At 41.8% G+C, this 13,850-nt stretch overlaps 2 pseudogenes; both read left to right on the plus strand.

The window, feature by feature from the left end:
• Window positions 1-222: 222 nt before the first annotated feature.
• LOC122226030 lies at window positions 223-6,632 on the plus strand (annotated as a pseudogene).
• Window positions 6,633-10,715: 4,083 nt separating this feature from the next.
• Window positions 10,716-12,018, plus strand: LOC122226031 (annotated as a pseudogene).
• Window positions 12,019-13,850: the final 1,832 nt, after the last annotated feature.

Consider the following 13,850-nt stretch of genomic DNA (forward strand, 5'->3'; position numbering starts at 1 on the left):
TTTTGGGTTACATTGTTACCACAGCTCTGAGCTTAGTATTCACTTTTATGTTCCCTCTCCCCAGGCACAAGAGTAATTTTGAAACTGATCAAAGTAAGATTTCTCCTTATTGAATAGAAGTTGAGATGAATCCATTCATTCATTTCACACATTTTCACAGAATGCCTGTTATGTGCCATCTAGGGACCTGTGTGGAGAAATACTCACGGTCCCTGCTCTCACATGGCTGAGAGTTTAGTGGAGAGACCAAGAACAAGTAAGTGTATAATTTAAAGGTGATAAGCATTGTGAAGGAAAATTGTAGGGTACTTTGAGCTAGAACAGGAAGGCTCTAATTTAGTCAGGGAGATCAGGGAAAGCCTCCCTGCTAGTGGCAGCCACCTCTCTATGAGGACAAAAGCCAGCTTGAAAACAAAGCCGACATATAGGAGAGAGAAGAACCCAGATAATCACAGTGAAATGAAGCCCTGATGGGACTGTGAATTAAGGACTAAACCCCTGGTCCCCCTAACTTGGGTTTGTTGTTAATGACTACAAAAGCATTGTGTTACAGGCAAAGAAGATAGAAAGAAGAGATAGAAAGAAGAGAAAATAGCCTACGTGAAAACCCTAATACAGGAAAGCAGGTGATACAATGTTAAATACTTCCTATTTCCAACATAGATCCATTCCTTTGCCCCCTAAGGACACAAATCTGTGCTTATACTGTTCTCTCTGCCTCTAGTACTTTTTCACACCTACAATCTGCCTATCAAATCCTCCTCACCCTTCAAGGTTGTATTTAAGTGCCTCCTCCTTCTCCACAAAATCTTCTCTAACCATTTTTACCCATAACGATACCCTTTCTCCTTACTGATCCTAGCTAACGTTTTTCTAAATTGAATTTCAGCATCTGCTGTATCGCTCAACCTCCCCCTCCAACCTATTCTCCAGTGCACTTTTGCACCTGCTTGCCTTTGCCCAGCGTATTTCATATTCACTTGACCTGGAGTGAACCTTCTCCTACACAACCTATTGAAATCCTACATATCCTTCAGACATCTATAATGCCACCTTTCTTGGAAAGCTTGCTCTAACCCCCTCGTAGGACATGAGCATTATCTGTTTCTCCCGCAGGATTGTCCTTCCTTCATTGAATACAGAGACCATCTTTTATTCAACTTTGAGTTCTGAATGCAATACTACAACAGAGTGGACACTAGAGACAAATTTTTACTGAATGAATAAGTGGATGGATGGATGGATGGATGGATGGATGAATAGATGGAAAGATTCCTCTAAAACATATTTTGTATGCATGGAAGTTCTTACAAAAAGGAACCATATCTAATTTTTAATCCTCTGAGTACATAGAATACACATGCATATTGCAAAAACTAAATATAAATGTTTATTGAATAGAATTTAGAATAATCAGAAATACGGGAATTTAAGCAAACCTGTTTGATGTTTTTCTTTCTTGCTTTGCTTTGTTTTGTTTTGTTTTTTGTTTTAACTGGAAGCTATAGAATGTCATGTAGCCATATTTACTTTAATGCCAAGAGTTAAGCACATTCTTTGCTAATGACAGAAATCATCAGAGCCATTACTAAAGTCACTGATGCTCTTTAAAAGGGGTCTATGCTTGGAAGACACTGATCTATATATGTGTATCCTATTTAAAATAAATTTGCTTCCTTTGAATCTTAAGAAAGAAAGAAAGAAAGAAAGAAAGAAAGAAAGAAAGAAAGTCACTGATGTACAAGGATAGGAAGCTAATAGAAATGAGAAGTGTTGTTCATGTGGTTAAGCACTAAATTTTGGTGAATTGCATTTGAATAGAAACAGCTTCAGCTATAAATACTGGACTAAAAGAACTAAAGACCAATGTTTACTTCTTCCTATGAAATGCTTTTTTGAATGGGCCAATTGACTTTTACAGTGAGAATGTCTTCCAGTGGATCAAACTGGACACTTTATAGCTTTGTCATTTTCTTTAAAGTAAATGCCTCAAATCTTCAAGTTAGGTTAAGATTTTTGGTACTACTCATGCAGTGTTTGATGGGAATGTAATTGTTACAGATTTTTTGAATGACAATTTGACATTTTCTATCAAAATGTAAAATATGCATAACTTTTGACCCCACTGAATCTCTTAGGACCCCGTCCCAAATAAAAAAGCTCACACTAGACTATGAAGAGATACTTTTGAATTTTTGAAAATTTCTGTAATATAGTTATTTATGTATTTTTTTATTTTTAAGTGATGTCTACACCCAATGTGGAGTTCAAACTTACAACCCTGAGATCAAGACTTGCAGGCTCTACTGACTGAGCCAGCCGGGTGCCCCACAAGGAGTTTTTAAAATACAGGCATATCTCATTTTATTATGCTTTACTTTTTTGCCCTTCACGAATTTGCGGTTTTTTACAAATTGAAGGTTTGTGGCAACCCTGCATTCAGCAAGTCTATTGGTGCCATTTTTCCAAGAGCATTTGCTCACTTTGTGTCACAAGCATTTGCTCACAAAATGTGTCACATTTTGGTAGTTCTAGCAATATTTCAAACTTTTCCACTATTATTATATTTATTATGGTGATCTGTGATCAGGGATCCCTGATGTGACCACTGCAATTGTTTTGGGGTGCCACGAACCACACCCATATAAGGCAGTGAACCAAATCAATAAAAGTTTCGTGTATTTGACTGTTCCACTGACCAACCATTCCCGCTCTCTCTCCCTCTCCTCAAGCCTTCCTATTCCCTGGGACAAAACAATATTGAAATTAGGCCAATTAATAACCCTACAGTGGTTTCCAAGTGTTCAAATGAAAGGACAAATCATACATCTCTCACTTCAAATCAAAAGCTAGAGAGCCACCTGGGTGGCTAATCAGACTCTTGATTTAGGCTCAAAGTCATGATCTCGTGGTTCGTGGGTTTGAGCCCTGTGTTGGGCTCCATGCTGACACTGGAGAACCTGCTTGGGATTCTGTCTCTCCTTCTTGAAAATTTCTGTAATATAGTTATTTATGTATTTACTTATTTATTTATTTCTTAGAATCTCTGCCCCTCCCCCACTTGCGTGCTTGCTCTTTCTCTAAATAAATAAATAAATAAATAGCTAGACATTATTAAGCTTAGTGATGAAGGCATGTCAAAAGCTGACCTAGGCTGAAAGCTAAGCCTCTTGTGCCACAACTGTTCGCCAAGTTGTGGATGCAGAGGAAAAGTCCTTGAAGGAAGTTAAAAGTGCACGGTGAACACACGAATGATAAAGTGAAACAGCCTTATTGCTGATATGGAGAAGGTTTTAGTGGTCTGGATAGAAGATCGAACCAGCCATGACATTCCCTTAAGCCAAAGCCCAATCCAGAGCAAGGCCCTAATGCTCTTCAATTCTGTGAAGGCTGAGAGAGGTGAGGAAGCTGCAGAAGAAAAGTTGGAAGCTAACAGAGGTGGGTCCATGAGCTTTGGGGAAAGAAGCTGCCTTTGTAACATAAAAGTACAAGGAGAAGCAGGGAATGCTGATGTGAAAGCTGCAGCAAGTTATCCAGAAGATCTAGCTAAGATCATGAATGAAGGTGGCTACACTAAACAAGAGATTCTCAGTGTAGATGAAACAGCCTTAGATTGGAAGAAAAGGCCATCTAAGACTTTCATAGCTACAGAGGAGAAGTCAAGGCCTGGTTTCAAAGCCTCAAAGGGCAGGCTGACTCTTTGTTAGGGCCTAATGTAGCTGGTGACTTTACGTTGAAGCCAATGCTCACTGACCGTTCCAAAAATCCTAGAGCCCTTAAGAATTATGCTCAATCAACTCTGCCTGTGCCTAATGGAACAACAAAGCCTATGGATGACAGCACATCTGTTTACAACATGGCTCACTGATTATTTTCAGCCCACTGTTCAGACCTAGTGCTCAGAAAAAAAGATTCCCTTCAAAATATGACTGCACATGGGCAATGCACCTGGTCGCCCAAGAGCTCTGATGGAGACGTACAATGAGATTAATGTTGTTTCCATGCCTGCTAACACAGCATCCATTCTGCAGCCCAGGGATCAAGGAGTAATTTTGACTTTCAAGTCTTATTATTTAAGATATACATTTTGTAGGTTACAGCTGCCATAGATAGTGATTCCTCTGATGAATCTGGGCAAAGTAAATTGAAAACCTTGTGGAAAGGATTTATCATTCTACATGCCATTAAGAACACTCGTGATTCATGGGAGGAGGTCAAAATATTAACATTAACAAGAGTTTGGAAGAAGTAATTCCAGCCTTCATGAATGACTTTAAGGGGTTCAAGACTTCAGTGAAGAAAGTAGCTACAGACGTGGTCGAAATAACGAGAAAACTAGTATTAGAAGTGGAACGTGAGGGAACCTGACTAGCTCAGGTGGTAGAGTGTGCAACGCTTGTTCTTGGGGTTATAGGTTCGAACCCCACACTGGGTGTAGAGATTACTTAAAAACAAAATCTTTTAAAAAAGGAATAAGTGGAGCCTAAAGATGTGACAGAATTGTTGCAATCTCATGATAAAACTTAAACAGATGAGGAATTGCTCTTATGGATGAGAAAAGAAAGCGGTTTCTTGAGATGGAAGCTACTCCGGGTGAAGATGCCATAAAGATGATGGAAATGACAACAAAGGATTCAGAATATTATATAAACTTAGTTGATAAAGCAGCAGCAGGGTTTGAAAGGATTGACTCGAATTTTGAAAGAAATTCTACTGCAGGCAAAATGCTATCAAGCAGCATCACATGCTACAGAGACATCATTCACAAAAGAAAGAGTCAATCAATGGAGGAAACTTCATTGTTTTCTTTTTCTAAGTGCCACAGCCGCCCCAACCTTCAGCAACCAACACCTTGATCTCGGCTCAGATCATGATCTCGAGGTTTGTGAGATCAAACCCTGCATGGGGCATTGAGACAAGACCCTCCACCACCAGCAAAAAGATTACAATTCACTAAAAGTTCAAGTGATGGTATTTTTAGCAATAAAATATTTTTAATTAAGGTACGTACATTATTTTTTAGACACAATGCTATTTCATACTTACTAGGCTACAGTATAGTGTAAAATGTGTAAGTTTTATATTCATTAGGAAACACGAAAATTCATTTGACTCACTTTATTGCAATATTCCCTCTATGGCAATAATCTAGAACTGAGCCCTCAATCTCTCTGAGATTTTTTAAAAATCCTTTTTTTTTTAATTTTTTTTAACGTTTATTTATTTTTGGGACAGAGAGAGACAGAGCATGAACGGCGGAGGGGCAGAAAGAGAGGGAGACACAGAATCGGAAGCAGGTTCCAGGCTCTGAGCCATCAGCCCAGAGCCCGACGCGGGGCTGGAACTCATGGACCGCGAGATCGTGACCTGAGCTGAAGTCGGACGCTTAACCGACTGAGCCACCCAGGCGCCCCTAAAAGTCCTTTTTTAAAGAGTTTATTTATTTTTAGGTTTATTTGGAGAGAGAGAGTGTGCGTAGGGGAGGGGCAGAGAGACAGGGAGAGAGAATCCCAAGCAGGCTCCGTGCTGTCAGTGTGGAGCAGGACATGGGGCTTGACCTCATGAACTTTGAGATCATGACCTGAGCTGAAACCAAGAGTTGGACATTTAGCCAACTGAGCTCTCCAAGCACCCCAATAGTTTACTTATTTATTTTCAAAAATTTTTAATGTTTATTTATTATTGATAGAGAGAGAGCATGAGTGGAGGAGGGGCAGAGGGAGAGAGGGAGACAGAGGATCTGAAGCGAGCTCTGCACTGACAGCAGCAAGGCAGATGTGGGGCTCGAACTCACAAACCATGAGATCATAACCTGAGCCGAAGTTGGATGCTCAAATGACTGAGTCACCCAGGGGCCTCTTATTTATATATTTTGGGAGAGAGAGAGAGAGAGAGGAGCAGAGAGACAGGGAGAGAGAGAGAGAGAGAGAGAGAGAGAGAGAATCCCACGCAGGCTCCACACTGCCAGCGTGAAGCCAGATGTGGTGCTCAGGCTCATGAATTGTGAGATCACAACGTGAGCTAAGTCGGACACTTAACTGACTGAGCCACCCAGGCACCCCTTAAGATTTTATTTTTCAGTAATCTCTACACCAGTTGTGGGGCTCAAACTTACAACCCCAAGATCAAGAGGTGTGTGCTCTACCGACTGAGCCAGCCAGGTACCCCCAGAGTTCCACATCTGCTTAGGATCTAGAAAGCTTCAAGAGAACATTTTTCCAGGGGTGCCTGGGTGGCTCGGTCGGTTAAGTGTCCGACTTCGGCTCAGGTCATGATCTCACCGTCTGTGAGTTCGAGCCCCGCATCGGGCTCTGTGCTGACAGCTCAGAGCCTGGAGCCTGTTTCAGATTCTGTGTCTCCCTCTCTCTCTGCCCCTCCCTTGTTCATGCTCTGTCTCTCTCTGTCTCAAAAATAAATAAACGTTTTAAAAAAATTAGAAAAAAAAAAGAGAACATTGTTCCCATCCTAAGAACAAGAAAAACAGATAATCTACAAAATCATAATTTTTCTTGAATCCATTAGAAACCTGAGTACACAAGGCAGCTAAGTGAATTAAATTCCAAAGAGTGGCAAACCCCTCCAAGAAAAAAGCGAACACATGAATTTTTACCTTTGTTACAGCATGGCAGTAAGGAACGGCCACCATTAAGGTAGGTAAGAAGAAAACGGCTAAACTTTTCAATCAATTCTTAAAGACTGAATGTGCGCTATTTCAGTTTAGAAAAAAAAGGGAATCACAGACTTTTACAAGGAACATTGAACCTATTCCCAAGCTGTTATCCACCAGATTATCACAAGGGAGATTGGGGGAAGGGCAAGGGATAAGAGAGAATCCCCTTTCAGGGCTCAAGCATGCAGGTAATGATCAGGTACCACTGGGGGAGAGGTATGAAATATAGCCCACTTCCCCCCAAACCCTCTCTCATAGGAAGCAAAAGCTTTGAGCATCTGAGGAGCAGGAGAAGGTAGCAAAGCCTCCCAATTAGGGACTCAAGCAAAGATCCACGGCTTCTGTTATGGAAGGGGTAGAAACGAAAGCCCCTTGCCCTAGGGGAGGGCTAAGAGAAGCTACTGTAATCCTGCAGTAATACAAAGCAGGGGTCCTGGTCAGATAGGGAAGAAACAGGAAACTTTCATCTGCTCAAGACTCAGTATAGATGTCCTTGAGATGCATCCATGACTCGTATACGTTTTGAAGAATAAACTTACTGGGGCACCTGGGTGGCTCAGTCGGTTAAGTTCAACTCTTGATCTTGGCTCAGAGCATGATCTCATGGTTTGTGAGATCAAACCCTGCATGGGGCTCTGTGCTGAGAGCACAGAGCCTGCTTGGGATTCTCTCTCTCCCTCTATCTCTCTGTCCTTCCTCTGTTCATTCTCTCTCTCTCTCAAAATAAATAAATAAACTTTTAAAAAAAGAATTAAATTACTAAAATTATCTCTTTCGGGGTGCCTGGCTGGCTTAGTTGGTACAGTTTTCAACTCTTGATCCTGGGGTTGTGAGTTCAAGCCCCAGGTTGGAGATTTTTTAAAAATAAAATATTTTAAAAATAATAATAATAAAATTATCTCTTCTACTAAGGGCCATGTTTATCTACTTGAAATTAGCAGATGGTGGTGGAAATTTTTGCAAATAGTCGGAAACAGCTGGTTTCCTAGCTTATCCTCCCAGACAGGCCATTCCTCCAGTTATTGGCAGATCTGAGACTGAAACCCAGGCCTCCTGCCTCACTCTGTCATTATAAAGCAGACAAGCTAAGTGTATTTTAAAAACCAAGTAACTGTGCTCATCCCTACATCATAATTAAAGACCTCTAAAATATGAAAAATGCCATAGTGAAGGCTTTCCTGGGTGAAAGTCCTTCAAGACCTCAGGAGAAAAGAAATTGTATTAATCCCAAGTTGTAGCCCCAGTCTTTATTATTATTACTATTATTCAAACATTTGGATTGTTTTAGTTAATTTTAATATTATACTCTGGTAGATTGAAAATGGTTGCAGATTTTTTGCTACCCCCTCTCCTAGAGTCTGGGCTGACCTCAGGAGCCTGCATGACCTATAAAATACAGCAGAAATGAGGTCGTGAGGTTTCTGAAGCTAAGCATAAGAAGTCTGGCAGCATCTACCTGGATGTCTTGGAATCCTTTCTCTGAACACCATGAGCTGTCATGTAAGAAGTCCAAATATACAGCTTAACAACAACAACAAAATAACACAACTTAAAAATGGGCAAAGGACTTGAATAAACATTTCTCCAAATAGAACGTACAAACGTCCAGTAAGCATTAAAAGATGCTCAGTGTCACTAGTCATTAGGAAAATACATATCAAAAGCCCAATAAGATACCTCACACCCATTAGGATGATTATCATTTTTAAAAAACCAGAAAATAAAGTATGTTGGTGAAAATGTGTAGAAATTGGAACACTCATGCATTGCTGATAGGAGTGTAAAATTGGTGTAGCTGCAATGGAAAACAGTTGGGGTGGCTCTTCAAAAAGCTAAACAGGGGTGCCTGGGTGGCTCAGTTGGTTGAGCATCTGACTTCAGCTCAGGTCATGATCTCACGGTCCGTGGGTTCGAGCCCCGTGTTGGGCTCTGTGCTGACAGCTCGGAGCCTGGATCCTGCTTTGGATTCTGTGTCTCCCTCTCTCTCTGCTCTTTCCCTGCTCATGCTCTGTCTATCTCTGTCTCTCAGGAATGAATAAACATTAAAAAAAAATTTTTTTTAAAGCTAAACAAAGAAATGGGGTGCCCGGGTGGCTCAGTTGGTTAAGCGTCCAACTCTTGATTTCAGTTCAGGTCATGATCTCATGGTTGGTGAGATCGAGCCCCGTGTAGGGCTCTGTGCTGACAGCAAACAGCCGGCTTGGGATTCTCTCTCCCTGCCTCTCCCCTGTTCATGCATGCATGCACTCTCTCTTTCTCTCTCAAACAGATAAATATTAAAAAAAAAAAAAAAAAATGACCATATGGCCCAGTAATTCGACTCCTACGTATACACCCAAAGGAATTGAAAGCAGGGACTTGAAGAGATATTTGTATACCCATGTTCACAGCAGCATTATTCACAATAGCCAAAAGATGGAAGCAACCCAAGTGTCCATCAACAGATGAACGCATAAACAAAATGTGGTTACATAAACAAATGTGTATACAATGGAATATTATTCAGCCTTAAAGAGGAATGAGATTCTGACACATGCGAAAGCATACACGAACCCTGAAGACATTATGCTAAATGAACGAAGCCAGACACAAATATGATGTACCTAGAATAGGCAAATTCATAGAGGCAGGAAGTAGATCAGAGTTGCTTTCTATGGGCTGAGAAGGAGGGGAAATGGGAAGTTATCGCTTAATGGGTATAGGGTTTCTGCTTGGGGCCATGAAAAAATTGCAAGTAGACAGACGATTTACTACATTGTGAATTGAATTCGTGCCACTGAACTGACACTTCTAAAATGGTTAAAATGGTAAATTGTATGTTATGTGCATTTTACCACAATAAAAAATATAAGAAAAAAATGGCAACCCAAACCATGTATTAGAAGAGAAGGAGGAAAAGGAGAAGGATGGAGGAGAGAAAGAGAAGAAAAAGAAGATTGCCCTAGTCCTAGTACCTTGAGAGCATCACTGGAGCGGTCACAGACCCAGGTGATCCTGACCTTCCAGCCAGCCTGCAGGAACCAAACATGTGAGTGAAGCTGCCTCGAGCCCTCCAGAGCAGCCTAAATTCCAGCTGATTACCTCTGGGTGACGGACCTCAAGCAATGTCACTTGGGACTGAGGATTACCCGTCTGAGTCCTGCTCCTCAAAAGTACAGGCATGTTTTAGGCTGCCAGGTTTCAGAATAATCTGTCACACAGCAACAGATAACCAGAACATAATCCCTCTACTGTCCGTAAGTGGGTTGAACTGGTAGTTCCTAAGTCAGACCTAGGAGAGTGGTATCAGTAAAAATTCCACTCAGTCAAGTCGTGGGAGGTTTGGACAAGTATTTGGAGGGTGGTGCAGGACAGGTCCCCCTCCCCTAGGGCAGAGGGAACAACAATCTGCTTTGAACATTATATCCTAGGTTGCTAGCCAACATCCTTTACAGACAAAGGCCAGTTCAGCCATAAATGAAAAAACTTACGGAGCGCATCTTGGTTTCATTCAAAATGAAGTTACTCCCACAGGAGGAGTGTATTGTCATAAAAAGTAAGATTATTCCCGGGGCGCCTGGGTGGCTCAGTCAGTTGAGCGTCCGACTTCAGCTCAGGTCACGATCTCGCGGTCCGTGAGTTCGAGCCCCGCGTCGGGCTCTGGGCTGATGGCTCAGAGCCTGGAGCCTGCTTCCAATTCTGTGTCTCCCTCTCTCTCTGCCCCTCCCCCGTTCATGCTCTGTCTCTCTCTGTCTCAAAAATAAATAAACGTTTAAAAAAAAAAAAGTAAGATTATTCCCTTTACTAAAATGACAATGAGGAAAGTGACACTGGTTTCCAGTGCAAAAAAAAAACAAAAACAAAAACAAAAACAAAACAAAACAAAACAAAAACATTACTATTGGGTGATATTTCAGAACTGTGAAAGCTGCTTTCGATCTTTTGTCCTAAAATTGGAAAGTTAGCAGGCTTCACTGTGCCTGTGAACCAGGGGCTGCTCCCCAGTGCCCCAGTGGAGAGGGGTGTCTCTCTTTGAAGCAAACATGAATACTACTGCTCATATGCGATGAACAGTATGTTAGAAGAGAGGTCAGGAGACCTGAGTTCTTTGTTCACTTCTACACACCATGTAGCGTGGGCAGGACACATGACCTCTCTGGACGTCAGTTTCCTTGTCCACAAAAAGGGAATAGTTTGGTTGCACACTGGAATTAGCAGCCTAAGATATAATACTCTAAAATCTTGATGCGCAGGCTGCACCTCAGGCCAATTACATCAGAATCTTTATGGGTAGAACACAGTCCTCAGGATTTTTTTTTTTTAAACTTGCAGTACTTTCCAATACAAAGCCATGGTTGAGAACCACTGAAATGGAGGAATGAAGCACAGAAGAAATTTTTTAAATTTCCATCCAGCTGTAAAAGTTGTGTAACTTAGCTATTTTATCAGCACGCTGGAAGAAGGCAGTCTTCTTTTCTTTTTTTTTTTTAAGACTTTATTTTTAAGTAATCTCTATACCCAATGTGGGACTCGAACTCACAACCCCAAGATCAAGGGTCGCACGCACCACTGCCAGGCACCCTGGCAGCCTTCGTTTCATGCCTAGTGCAACCACCGTTCTTGGTCCCAAGAAGCGTCGGTAATGTGTAGCGGCTGCAAAGCATTGGAAGCTGGATAAACTGACCAGCGTGTTTGCTCCTTGCCCATCTGCCAGTCCTCACAAGCTGGGAATGTCTCCCTCTCATCATTTCCCTAAGGAACAGACTTAAGTATGCCCTAACAAAAGATGAAATCAAGAAGATCTGCACGCAGCAGTTCATTAAGATGCATGGCAAGGTCCAAACTGATATCACCTACCTTACTGGTTTATGGATGTCATCAAGACTGACAAGACTGTAGAGAATTTCCGTCTAATCTTTGACACCAAGAGTGGCCAAGTACAAGTTGCGCAAAGTGAGAAAGATCGTTGTGGGAACAAAAGGAATCCCTCAACTGGTGACCCATGATTCTCACCCCGTCCGCTACCCTGATTCCCTCAACAAGGTGAACAACACCATTCAGAATGATGAGGAGACTGGCAAGATGACCAACTTCATCAAGTCTGACACTGGTAACCCGTGTGTGGCGACTGGAGGTGCTAACCTGGGAAGAACTGGTGTGATCACCACTAGAGACACCCTGCTTCTTTTGATGTGGTTCATGGGAAAGATGCCAGTGGCAATAGCTTCGCCATCCAACTCCCCAACGGTCTTGTTATTGGCAAAGGCAACAAAAGGCCAAGGATTTCTCTTCCCCAAGAAAAAGCTATCCACTTCACCATTGCTGAAGTGAGAGACAAGAGACTGGTGGCCAAACACAGCAGTGGGTGAAATGATTTCTAGGTGACTTGAATAGAAGAGTCTTGGCATATAATGAAAGATAATATAGCATAAATAAATATTGTATAATCTGATACCCCAAAATGTTATCCTTCCATTAATAAATATTTATCACATGCTATGTTCCAGGCATTCTGCCTGACATACAGGTACCAAGAGAAGTTCAGCATTCTAGATATTAGGGGAGGGGGGAGGTGCATATGGGCATGGAGAGAGATCTAAAAGAAATACAGATTGTATTCAGTCTCAATTCAAGTGAAGAAATAGACCAATCAATTCTCCTTGGAGGAGGGGAAAGGGATTCAAGGAAAAAATACCTTGAGTCAAGTCTTTAAGAATGATTTGGCACTTAACAAAGGTAAGGTTCAGGTAGTGGAGGGTAAAGGAAGAACATCTTCAGTTGTCCAGCACCCCATTGTCTAACATCTGCACCTAGAGCTGTTGGTGCAATTAAGGGGAAACCTCTGTTTTGGGTTAATTCTGTGACGTCAATGACTCTAAAAGGGCTTGACTTATGAAGAAAAGAATGGCTCAAAGGCAGTCTGATCATGAAACTAATAATAACAGCTACCATTTATGAAGTGCTACCATGGGCCAGCATGGGCTAAACACACAATATTCATGAGTTCAGTGACTTCAGATCACACAAGCAAGCCGCCTGGAAATATAAAGAACCATAATGTGGGGAGGTCATTTGGATTTGTTCTGTGTGGTCCTGGTTAGAACTAGGATCAATGGGTGAAAGCCTTAGAAAGACAGATTTCAATTCAACCAAGGGAATAGCTGTCAAAAAAGCCTATATTAGGATAGGCTGAATGACCTCTGGACAAAGTAAGTTTTCTCCTTTTTTTTTTCTTAAGTTTGTTTATTTATTTTGAGAGAGAGAGAGCGAGAGAGAGAGCATGTGTGTGAGTGGAGGAGGGGCAGGGAGAAAGGGAGAGAGAGAATCCCAAGCAGGCTCCATGCTCAGTGCCCAGCCTGATGTGGGGCTCGATCCCATGACTGTGAGATCCTTAACTGAGCCAAAAATCTCTTTCATTACCCCAACAGTAATAGGATTACTTGTTGTTATCCTAATCATCATATTCCCAAGCATTCTATTTCCCTCACCTAACTGACTAGTCAATAACCGCCTGATCTCATTACAATGACTAGTTCAACCAACATCAAAATAAATACTAGCTATTCACAATCACAAAGGACAAACCTGAGCCCGAATACTAACATCTCTAATCCTATTCACGGGCTCAACAAACCTACTAGACCTACTGCCACACTCATTCACACCAACCACGCAGCTATCAATGAATCTGAGAATGGCCATTCCCCTGTGAGAAGGGACTGTAGTCACCAGATTCCGACGCAAGACGAAAGCATTCCTACCCCAGGAAACCCCTCTTCCAGTAATTCCTATACTTGTAATTATTGAGACTATCAGCCTCTTTAGCCAACTAACAGCCCTAGTCGTGGGACTCACAGCTAATATTACTGCTAGTCACCTGCTAATCCACTTAATTGGAGGGGCCACTCTAGCTCTAATAAGCATCGGCACCACTGTTGCTCTCATTAGTTTCATCGTCCTCGTCTTACTAACAATCCTTGAATTTGCTAATTCCAGCCCTAATTCAAGCCTACGTCCTCACCCTGTTATTAAGTCTATACCTACATGACCACACCTAATGACCCACCAAACCCATGCATATCACATAGTTAACCCAAGCCCATGACCACTCACAGGACCCCCCTCAGCCCTTCTAATGACTTCAGGATTGGCAATATGATTCCACTTCAACTCAACATCACTATTAACTCTAGAATTAACA

This window comes from Panthera leo, chromosome C1 (assembly GCF_018350215.1).
Source record: "Panthera leo isolate Ple1 chromosome C1, P.leo_Ple1_pat1.1, whole genome shotgun sequence".
Lineage (NCBI taxonomy): Eukaryota > Metazoa > Chordata > Mammalia > Carnivora > Felidae > Panthera > Panthera leo.